General features: G+C 32.8%; 1 protein-coding gene across 1 annotated transcript in view; it reads right to left on the reverse strand.

The window, feature by feature from the left end:
• LOC123713515 (probable G-protein coupled receptor CG31760) overlaps positions 1 to 8,137 on the reverse strand; it is a 40,826-nt gene extending 32,689 nt beyond the window's left edge. The window contains exon 1 of the mRNA XM_045667222.1: positions 8,049 to 8,137. The gene's annotated coding sequence lies outside the window, so the exon portion shown is untranslated. The remainder of the gene's footprint in view (positions 1 to 8,048) is intronic.
• Between the last annotated feature and the right edge of the window lie 4,249 nt (positions 8,138 to 12,386).

Here is a 12,386-nt window from a genome sequence, read left to right on the forward strand (position 1 = left end):
CGTTATTATATTATTGTTCGACTGATACATATCATATCCCCAGCTATACCTACGTATTACTTTATTCAAACGCCTCAATGTTGTCGAATGGTTGTATATAGATTCGTTCATGAGTTACGAGTAAAGTAAAGTAGCAAAACAGCGTAGCAATTCTTAAAAGGCAACGCACTTGCGAGCCACTGCAGTGAGACTGTACATGGACGGTGGTATTCATTACCATCACATGAACTTCCTGCCTGTTTGCCTAAAAAAGAGTTACGTTATCCGTAAATCGATGTTAAAAAAGATATCAAAAAAGTTGCTGTCAACCACACTCAATGTCAGAAGAACCATACAATGGACAACTTCACACACCTTACTTGGTGTACTCTATAGCTACCTATATACTTAAAATACATGACAATATAACTACCAATTAATCGTTACATATAATATACTTATGTGAGTGCACACAGCTACGAATATTTATGCATAATTAGTTAACGACTAATTTAAAATACTTCGCTACGAATATGGTTAATTTATTTAAATCTATACTAAATATCTTAAATAACCCTTAGCTAGTAATAGACGATTCTGAGTACGGTTTAGAATTATTCATGATGTTGTGTAACACTTGCTGGGAGGCTGTACGTTCATTTTGTCGTCAACTGAGCTCGTATTGATTGTAGAGCTAGAGGCCTTTTTTAATTTCATTTCTGAATCAGGTTGTAAAAAACCACGCCTTGATAATGTATATAAATGCTTAATATAAAAGAGACATTATTAGATTCATTAATAGCTAAGTTTAAACTCTCTTTAATGTTCCTTAAATTTATTAAGAAATATAATGATTATAATTTTACAATGATATTGAATTAAGAGTCATAAAACTGCTTTATAGAGAATAATAATGACTATTTGCTATAAAGCAGTTTTATGACTAACATAATCAATGGATTATGTTTTTAAATCTTGACGTCCTGCATCAAGGAGGTTCATACGTAGGGTTGATTAGGCAAATATAAATTATTTATTAGAGCAGTGTTGGAAAACATCGTGAGGAAACCGACTTGCCTAACACCCAAAAAGTCGACTGCGTGTGTCAGGCACAGGAGGCGGTTCACCTACTTACCTATTAGATTGACAAATGATCATAAAACAGATATAGAAACCTGAGTCCTAAAAATATTGTAGCGTTACTGATTTGAGTATTTATAAGGACAAACTAGTCTACCGTAGTATATGAAGAGAAGCTATTATATTCTTATCTAGGGTAGATCATGCAGTGAAATCTCTTAAGTAGGGTAGATGAAATTACTGATATTTATCTGTCAATTCAATAAACAATCATCTGGAGTATACAACATTTTACGTCGGAGTTTAAAGTCCGTTATTAAGATAAAAACTTGGACGATAGCACATAAAGCTCACTTTAATGAAAATGAATGCGGAGTTGAGTCTTTTGATGAGAATTCTGTTCTTGGCGACCGTTGTACGAATTCTACTCACATTATAAATATTCAAAATAACGTTTTTATTTATCAAGATGTAGCAAGAATAGTTCGGGGATCATTAAAATATATTTATAATACTCACGAGAATGCATTTTTATATGTAAATAAAGACAATATAAGCATTACACGTTCAATCGCGTGTAGCTGGTACATTTATCTCCTATATTGGTTGCGACAACTAAAATTTTCTACAAAGATATATTCTGAAACGCGCAGTTATTCCGACTATTTAGGATATATAAAACTTCTCAACCATGACCATAGCAGCCTATGGGTCGGCCAGTCAGTGGTTAAAGTGATACTCCATTCAGTTCAGGGGAAGAGCAGCACCATCCTTCCTCCAGATATATTTTTTTCCTTATCACCACATTTATAAATTTATTATAAAAAATATTGAAATATTGTTTATAAATTAGTTCTGGTATCCGATGGGAACACAAATTATTTTCATTGTTATTAATTTAAGATATTTTGTATTAAATATTTCTACAATACTGTTTATTTACCGCTCGCCTCTAATAACAAAGGATAGCATAACGTAATTATTTTGAAAACTGATCCCTCATTTTAATATAATTAAAATTCAAACGTCAACAAACAATTCATTTGAATTTTCCGGAACTAACTCCGCTCTTGCCTCGGTATTTTGGAGACTTTTTGTAGTTTTAAATACAATTAATTGTTTACAAACAAAGTGGTAAAATACTTGCACTACGAATACTCGGCGAAAAACATATAATATAATTTGTCTGAAAGTAACTGATTTTAGCAGTAAGACCACCAGACCATACTTTGTCTTCATTTATTTAAGATTCTTTTTCTCCTGAATTGTATCATTGTGATGTAAATAATGAATTATTAATATATTTGTAATGTAGGTATTGTAAACACAGACGCAATAATATGAATTCTTCGTGTATTTCAAAGACATAAACGTCTTGATACTATATGTGCCAACTCCAAGAATTTACATATTGTATACAGACTTTCCCTCTTTTATAAAATTAATGTAATAAACGCAATTTGTCGCTCGGTACAAGGTGTCTGATATTGCGCAGCAGCTGTCACAAATATGATTTTATCCGACTTTGAAAAGGATTATGAGCATGAAAACACTTAATTGTTACTATACACTGTAGTCTAAAGTCTTTTTGGAATCATAGATTATGTTATATAGGATACACAAAAACTTAGCGCTTCGAGGACGTAATTGAAACTAAAAGGGCTCACTAACGTATATCGAGTAGTATTAGTATATATTTTTAAAATTTATGCGTTCGAGTTGTCGTCAACAGACGTTAGCGTAATGAGGTATTTGACTTGAGCAAACTATCGCCATGTTCCTGGAAACAACAGGCATTTTTTAAGCAGTTATCAGTTTGTTATGTTTCAAAAACCCACAGAAAGGCCACTTACAGCCAATTAAAAAAAACAGGTTGAAATTTTATTAAAATTTTAACGAAGGTGTCTGATGTATAAGAACACTCCATCAAAGTGATGAACTTAATAAACGCCTCAGTCGCTCTTATAACGAGCAGAAAAACGCTTCATTCTTGTTAGGGAATTTATAAAGTTATTTTTTAACCGACTTAAAAAAGATAAAGTTTGACCTGTACGTAATAATACTACAATATAAATGTCTGAATGTGGTCAAGCATGTGTGCTACATTTGTGAAAATTTTTCAATGTATAAACTCATGTATGTATACACGAATTTCTGGGGACATGTACTTAGTTACATAATATTGACAGGTATTAAAAGTACAAAAAATTATTACTAAATCCAAATAAACAAGTCCAGTAACCACACAACTCTGCATCTGTTCTATTATAGTTGATGATTTTAAAGACATTTGTTTCGCGGGAGCCAAACCCAGAAACTCTAATGTTACCAACACCAATTTCTTTATTGACTTCCTAAATTATTCCAACAAGATTTCATGCCCCTTGTAATAAATAATTAAAGAAATATTGTTATTGCTTTACTGTTATTTTTTTATTGTATTTATTTAAGTTAATCTTTTTAACAATGGTTGAGATTAAGAAAACACATTTTAAACGGATTGAAGCTACGTATTATTATTATATATATTAACTTATAAACTGTAAAGCACGCGAAACGTCGAAAAAAAAATTTTAAAATTGTGTAAATAATTATAAGTTTATAATAATAATACATAGCTTCAATCCGTTTAAAAAGTGTTTTCTTAGTGTGTAAAGCTATGTCAACAAAAGAAAATACTAATGATTAAGATATAATAATAATAAATCCAATGGCGTTACACATTGCATCCTTTTTATTTCATAGACAAGGCTGGTCATCTAGATCAGCCTTGTCGGACACTTATTAATTTGGGATATGCTGGTTTCCTCACGATGCTTTCCTGTACCGTACGAGCGCGTTTAAACACGCACACAGACAGAAAGTCGATTGCTGCACGGAGATCGAACTTGCGACTCGGGGTGATAGTCGCACTAAAGCCACTTGGCCAACACTGCTCTGACATAATATCCAGTATATTAATTCTGTTTAGGAACATCGTTATTATTAAATCGAGAGAAATACTCGAAAGATAAAACAAACAAACGTCTACATGGCGTTGACGCCGTTATACTCAACAATAGCTGTTAGCCAAACACTTTTAAAAGATTGAAAAGAAAATAAAATGGCTCAAGGAAAAATAAAAGCAAATATTGCATGCGAACCATGTAAAAATGTATTTACATAATAATAGGTATTGAATTATTCATAATGCATAGACTTATATGGTTTTAAATTTGTAATCTCTGAAAATATAGACACACTGGGGTTAAGATTCAGTGTCGACCCTAACGGGAACTGTGACACTCGTATTTCAAATTTTATTCGTTATACTTAATGAAGTCTTATTTTGGTCATGTACCACACGGATTCAGACCTTCCCAAAGATTCTCAGCACCAGCTTCAAAAAGTATTGACCTAATGGTAGAGCTTGTGTTTTAGCGATGAGGAGGTTAGTCCAAAGTCCAACTGTGCACCAATAATTTTGGGTTTGAGTTGAAATTGTATACTTATATTTATTAATGTATAAGTAATCAAAAGGATAACAATAATATAATTTTGGTACGAACTTAACTTAGTTGATATCAGACTTCGAATATTGAGTGTACTACATCAATTGCATTCACATGGGTATATGCAACGCTTTCGCTATTGGAATATTACCAGTGCATCGGCGCTACTTGTGCTATGGACTTTTAGACTCTTTATTTCTGTAAACTCCGAGTATATTCGTGAATTGCGACAATCGCAAGGTATTAGGCAAGAAGGTTTTTAGAGTTCTGATCATCAAGGTAAGGGATACGTAGCCGACATTTATATACTCTTTACAATAGGCCAGTTAATTATAATCCACGAATGCAATTGCATATGATGCATATAATTTACGAGGGAGCGAAACTCAAATAGCAATTTTGAACTTTGTAGTTCCCAACTTGAATAGACTGCAACGGAACGAATATTAAATGTGTAATGAAATATTTGAAATTAGTCTGTTATTAAATGTATCCAAAATATTTGTATTTAGAATTTTCCTTACCATAACTCCAGGGTAAGTTTTTAATAATTTTAAGAAAGTCTAAGTCAAAAATCATTATTCATATAGGTAACGCAATGTACGCTTATGAACGTCAAAAAAAGAAATATACATTAATTGCTTCTAATTTTACATTTACTGCTAGTTCTCAAATCAAGGGCGTAAAACGGAAGAGAACTGGCAATAAACTCTCCGCCGCTCTTTTAATAAAAATATCAAAGCATTTCTGTGTTGCTATACATTAAACACAGTCAAAACAATGTTACCATACGATGTAAATTAAAAAATGATTTACAAGTCTTCTTTGAAACTTAATTTACTCCCGTTCTCAATTTCAATAAAAGATGCCCGATTTTTAATTAAACACAAGTCGGAGCGCAGTTTCATGGCTTTATCTTTCTTCGTTTTTTAAATTATATATTACTCAAGCCACGTGAATACTGACGATACAAGTATTTTTTTGATTCTAGTGCACAGTTACAAATTAAATGTTTATAGGAGCCTGGTAGATAATACAGGTGACCCCAGGGCTGGTGCTTTCCTCAACGAAAGAGTTTGGCAAATCAGCGCAGAAATGATACCTGGTACACTGCCACAGAGACGAATCCCTTTAAAATATTTTATTTTTTTAGTTGCTTTCCCTTACTAGGGTTGCCTGAAAGAGATCGCTTGTTAGCGATAAGGATGCCCGCGGCGTCCCTTATAAATTGTATGATTGTTATTTGTTTTTTTAAACGTAATGAAGTGTGAATAAAAAAAAATGTTTTAACTCTAACTGTTCTAACGTGTCTTTTCCGGTACCGATACTCAATCGGTGCTGTCCCGAAGTGAGAACACGAAAAAGAAATGCACAATTAATTCGTTGTATCATTAGAGCATTTATATATACGCTTCGATACAAAAATACGATTGCGTCGCGCCACGGCTCGTTCTTTATAGATTATCTTTTTAAATATTCTATAAAAATGACCAACAATCTCAAATATAAGAAAATTAATACCTGTTGAAGTTTGTATCCCTTTGCTTTGTTTACACAGTGATTTTCATGACATTAAGGCGCTATGAAACAGCGGTCTTAAATGTTCACTCATGTGTCTTATTTGGTAATCGGCTGAGTTACCCCCTTTCTCTTTATAAAACAATGTTCAAGCAACCGAGTTGATTTTAATTCTATCATGAGGGTGAGTAAAAATAGGTCGATTATTGGATTTATCCCATGAATACGCAAATAAATTTATTGATTTTCACTTATATTATGAATTTTATAAGTTTATTTTGTTGTGTAATGCTTGTTACAGTAAATCGAGACCAAAAACGTCCGCGTATCAGGCCTAGAAGGCTGAACACTTGACGTTTGTCGGGTCTGAGGGCAAACGTAGCGGAATTTTAATGAGTTTTTTTGAACTATTAACGTTATTAAGAAAACTGGTTCATTATTCCAGATAATAGAGACTGTTATGTTTCTTTAGTGTACTTGATGTTTTAATAATATAGAGTTGTTTGAAATTTTTTTATATAATAGGGGGCAAACGAGCAGGAGGCTCATCTGATGTTAAGTGATACCGCCGCCCATGGACACTCTCAATGCCAGAGGGCTCGCGACTGTGTTGCCGGCCTTTTAAGAATTTGTACGCTCTTTTCTTGAAGGACCCTAAGTCGAATTGGTTCGGAAATACTTCAGTGGGCAGCTGGTTCCACATAGCGGTGGTGAAATTGCATTAATAAACGCTCAGTTGTGTATCCTATTAAGAAGAAACACCTATACTTAGTATAGATAAGTAAAAGTTTTATAAACTATGAATAATATACAGAAATGAAGACGTAGTCTCATTTGACTTTGCAAACGTATTGCTAAAAACATTATTCAATTAAGAAGTCCAAACACAAAATACACTTTAATATTTTTAATAAGCTATAAACAAATGGGAACAATCAATGACGAACAACAAAGTATACTTAGTTGTTCGTCACAGTTAAAGATTGATTTGAACTTGGTTACCTATTAAAACTGATTAAAACTCATGTTCTCTTGATTTTTGACCTTCAACTATTTTTGACTCGCACCGCTGTGGCTTACTGTACTGGCCTTTACCTTAATAATTGTTCGTATTTTCAATAAAAATTATGATTCAAATTAATGCTTAAAGTTATGCCCCAAATGGAGGGTTATGGGATAATTTTTATACAGCTGCGCCAGAGTTACTAGTGGGCATAGGTTTTGAGTTTGTAGACGTCGTTATATATTGTTTAATACAGTAAATTATATATTAATTAATCGTTAGTAGTCATAAAAAAAGAAATGTAATGGAACAATACCCAAATTCAATTACATTAAATTTCAGTACAATTTCAAGTGATCTACTATCAGTCAAACAGTCGATACTGTTTATTAATACTTATATTAAAAAACAATTTAACTTACTCGAATCCCAGAATTAATAACGTCTATTAAGCAGATTTCGTCATGATAGTTGTAATATTTTAAATCAAACAATTCGAAATTTAAATTTACACTGTAGCACATGCGTTTTTGATTTATTATATACGCGTGTTCCCACTGATCGAACCTACGCCGTTTACGTAAACATTATGTCCATTTGTGGCCAACGTATGTAAAACCATGGGACACAACCCACAACATTTATCAACACACGCAAAATAAAACACGTAGTAGAAAGACTATTAAAAACGAATTAATATTAATAATCTTGACTTGTCCTTGCTGCACATTAACCGGACACCTTTGACTCATCGAGTCATTAATTAAGAATCATTAAGATGACTCACTGAAATAAATCATATATTCCGAGTCTATAAAATTTATTTGAATAATTAAATCTCCAAATCGATTTTAAATTGTACTTTTTTACAAAATAATATTGATTAAAAATTTGTTCGCGTAACGTGAAAATTTCTTCATAATTTTTCCCACTGAAATAAATGAAACTGATCCGTAGAAAAATCTTATTATACTCACCTCTAACAAATTACCACTTTCGTGTTTGCGTTTGTAAAAAATCCAGATTAACACATCACTATTTTAAAACATAAATTATCACTACACATGTTCACTTTGTCATAATTAGTGCGGTGTCATATAATTAAGTATCAAATAAAACCGGTTTTTAACATAGCGACAAATGCGTTCCACCTTCGATCATTCAGGCTAAAGTGAGGCGAGCTGTAGCCTACAGGAAGACCTCGGCCAGGAGTCGTTGAGCGCCATAAATAGAAATAAAGGAACATCTCCTCTCTCCGTCCATTGCCTTCCAGAACCACAAGAACGAACGGGATGGTTATATTGCGCATCCAAACCCGGATTACGAATTTTCCCGAGGTTACCCGACTCTCGTATCATTGGAAAAAGCTCAATGGTTTTAAGACGATACGAATCATACATTTCATTTTTAAAGGACAATAATGCTAGACGTAGAAATGTAATAAATTATCTTTTTATATGGTAGAATTTTCACAAGTTCGCTTTCTATTTATAAAGTATTGATCGAGATATGAACTGAATCTCGTACCATATATAAATAGTAGCAATATGTTTAAGATTTCGACGTATGTAGACGTTAAAAGTTCGTAGATAATTCGTAGCTTGTAGATGATGGCTACAAACTTTTCAGATTTGACCTAGCTGAAACATTCTACTTTAAGTTCGTAGATTACAGAATGCTGTTAAGATAAAGAATTCTTCTAAATTCATAAACATATTCTTTTAAACTAAAATAGGTGTCTAAACTTTGCGTGAAAGTTACTGTCTAAAACAGCCAACCATTTCTCATAATTTAGACATTTCTGTGGTACTCACCTCGTCAAAAAATTGTGCTTGTTTGTTAGCTACTTCCTCGTATTCCAGGGTAGCGTGGGTGATCGTTTTTAATGCCAGACAAGTTTTCACGAGTAGGCCGTCTAGGTCCATGTTTTTTAAATTGAATAACAAAATACTAATGTAATAACGAGGAAAATAGGAAGAATTTACACCATTTATATTAGAAAATAAAATGTTGTATTTCGAAATTATATTTATTAATCGTGTTCTTCATCTCCTATATTCCATCCTGTTCAACCCTAAAACGCCTTCCTATCTCAAAAATGATTTCAATTTTTTGGGAGCCCATAACTATAGCTTACGCTTTTCCGAAAACTATACCCTTGAAATCCCATCTCATAACTCCTCCTTTCTTGGCGATTCCTTTAAGGTCTCCGCAGTTAGGCTATGGAATTCACTTCCCGTCCCTATTCGCTTAGCTCCTTCTTTATCTTCCTTTAAATTTCTTCTGTACAAACATTACCTGTCCACATCGTATCCCTAACTTTCTTACTAACTACTAACTGACGTGAGACTTATCTTAAATTATCATGATTTATGTGTCTTTTTACTTTCTATCTTTAATATTCTATTCCTGTTTAGTTTTTGTTTTAATAACGGTGTATTACATGTATTTTTGCACTTGCCTATCTTATTTAATACATTTCTTTTTTCTTTACTCACAGTGGTTGCCTGGAAGAGATCGCTCGTAAGCGATAAGGCCGCCAGTTGCCCTCCTTTTGATTTAATTATGTTAATTTTAATTTTTATTTTGTAGTGTAACGAAGTGTAAATAAATAAATATATTTCTGATACTTTCATAATTTTGTATCCGTAACTTTAACATTCGTGATGTACGGGTCTTTATATAGTGTAATCTTCCGTTCTAGCAATACCATTCCGTCAATTACTACGGTTGGTAATAAGTGGTAAAATATACAGTCAGAGCAATGCTATCGCTCAAAATCTTGGACGGAAATATGCTCTTTCTGGAGAAGACGACGAAGAGTTAGAGATTGATCTAAATATAGACAATTTCACTGAATTACGTACAGGTTAGCCATTGCCTTTAGGTGTTTTAAGTTATGTCCTGTTTAAATTAAAATATACAAAATACAAAAACAATCTAAGTTGTCAAAATATACATTAATTACTTAAATCCGTGTAAACTGTGACTTAAATTATTACTTATGATATAATAATGAGGTTTTGTGGTTTATTTTTCAATTTTTTCTAAATATTGACACATGTTGCTTCACAAGTACTAACGCTTATTAGCCGTGCACTGTGGTTTCGACCGCGTTAATTCGGTCGTAGCATTATTTTGTTATAGCTTAAGTTTTCCTCATTCAATATACTACTCACCATTTAAAGTCTACATTAGAGATTTTTCAGTTTTATCCCTTATTCATATATTTTGGGATAATTCCTGCAGACCTGCCAATACCGAACATAACAATTAATCCAATTTGGTGCCCTCGTTCTAAAGTTATGGGCGTACATACATTCATACATCAATCAACATTAGTCACACATGTTGGCACAAGCCAGTGTAGTATTCATCCATGTTATCATTGGATTAGACAGCTTGAGGCTGCGTAATATCCTTTTCATCACCTCAATGGTACCACAGTCGGCTCAAAGGCCAAATATTTTATAATCCCTTGTACGATAAATTCGTTGTTTTTTCCTCGTTAATGTTTTTCTTTATTTAATGGTTATTACTTACGAACTGATTAAACTTCTGTTTAATTTACTTAGAGCCCCGAAAAGCAAGTTTGCTTTAAATGTTATTAAAAGCAGTTTTATTTAGTTTCGGCGGACTTATACTATAAAGAAGATTCAGAGATGAGAAGTAAACTGTTAGATAAACTAAGTTCTAGATAAACTAATTAAATTTACATTATTATATAATCAGGTATAGATTATAAAAAAAAACTTCTAGGCAAACGTTTTATGTTTAAATATTCTGTCAAATCAAATTCTGAAATCGCTGATTCGAACCACGGCTGTGCACCAATACACTTTACTATGTCCATGATTTATTCTGTAAAGTAAACTTCATAACATCTTTACTATTAACGTTCATAGATGTTAAGTTACCTGCATGAATATATATTTTTTTTGCAATGAATTTCACAAAAAAGGGTTCAACTTTACATGAATTACAATCTAGTCTATGCAATAATTATGGCTAATAAGTAATATTTTGTTGACTTAATTTTCTACAATAGTAATAAATAGCGTTCTGTAATATTTGACACTATGTTCGTGTGTCCGAGTTACCGCACTTGCAATTATATTCACTACACTAGGTGTATTGACTCAAAAAGTTTAGTTCTCTTTAGGCGTCTATTTTCTGTCGTGTCAAAAAGTTGGTTGCCTCAGCATTCACATGGCTATGTAGCCTGTTTAAGTGAGCTAATGCAAACCGTTTCGCCGTATTTAGGACTGTATCCACATTAAGATCCTTGTGGATACTTTCATTTTTAATGCACCATGCATTGACAATGTCCCGAAGAACCTTGATCTGAAAACGTTGTAGTCTTTCTAAATTGCTTTTCACTGTACAGCTCCAAAGCTGAATGCCATATGTCCACACACGCATTATCACTTGTTTATAAAGGAGCAATTTGTTATGTATTGACAGGAGCGATTGCCTTCCTATTAGCCAATACATTTGTTTGTATCTTATATCTCATCTCTTTTTTTTTCACGTGTTCTTTGCATCGCAATTAAGCATCCAGCGTCATTCCCCGGTATTTAACGGGTTTAGCATATAAAATTTTTGTATCGGTGATAAATAATGATATGTACTGTATGGCTCGATTAAAAAAATCGACATGAACATATTTAGAATGGTTCAGCTTTATTCGCCACTTTAATTAAAATTAATGGCAATTTGTGTCATTTCAATAGCTTTTGCCTAATTTTCACTGGTAGACATTATTGCAGTATCTTCAGAAAATGTAGCTATAGTACTATTTTGGGGTTGTGTAATGTCACATGTGTGGTGTGTCTTGTGGTCCCGCATTGATTTCCATCAGTTGTGAGTACGAATCTTCGCATCTCACCCTAAACATTCGGTTTTCTATATAAGAGTCTAGTATATTTGAAAATTGCCGAGGTAAAATATACTTATACTAAGTACTTATACAACTTATAAAATCAAACCTTAGTGCTTCGTGCCAGTCTTTGTCAAAAGCTTGTGGGATATCAAGAAATATAGTCGTACAAACTTTTTTCCCTTGAAGTGCCTGCTCTATGATATTAGTGATCCTATGAACTTGATCAATAGTCGAGTGTTTTTTCTCTAAATCTAAATTGATCGTTAGGTATAAGGTTTCTATCTTCTAATATTGCCTTAAGCCTTTTTAGTAATAATCTTTCGAATAATTCGGACATTTTAGGGAGTACGAATATAGGTCTATATGAATTTGTCTCGTGGTGGTTTCCCTGGTTTTGGGATCGTGATGACAGCTATTTTCCATAATCCTGGAA

Source organism: Pieris brassicae, chromosome 8, assembly GCF_905147105.1.
Source record: "Pieris brassicae chromosome 8, ilPieBrab1.1, whole genome shotgun sequence".
NCBI lineage: Eukaryota > Metazoa > Arthropoda > Insecta > Lepidoptera > Pieridae > Pieris > Pieris brassicae.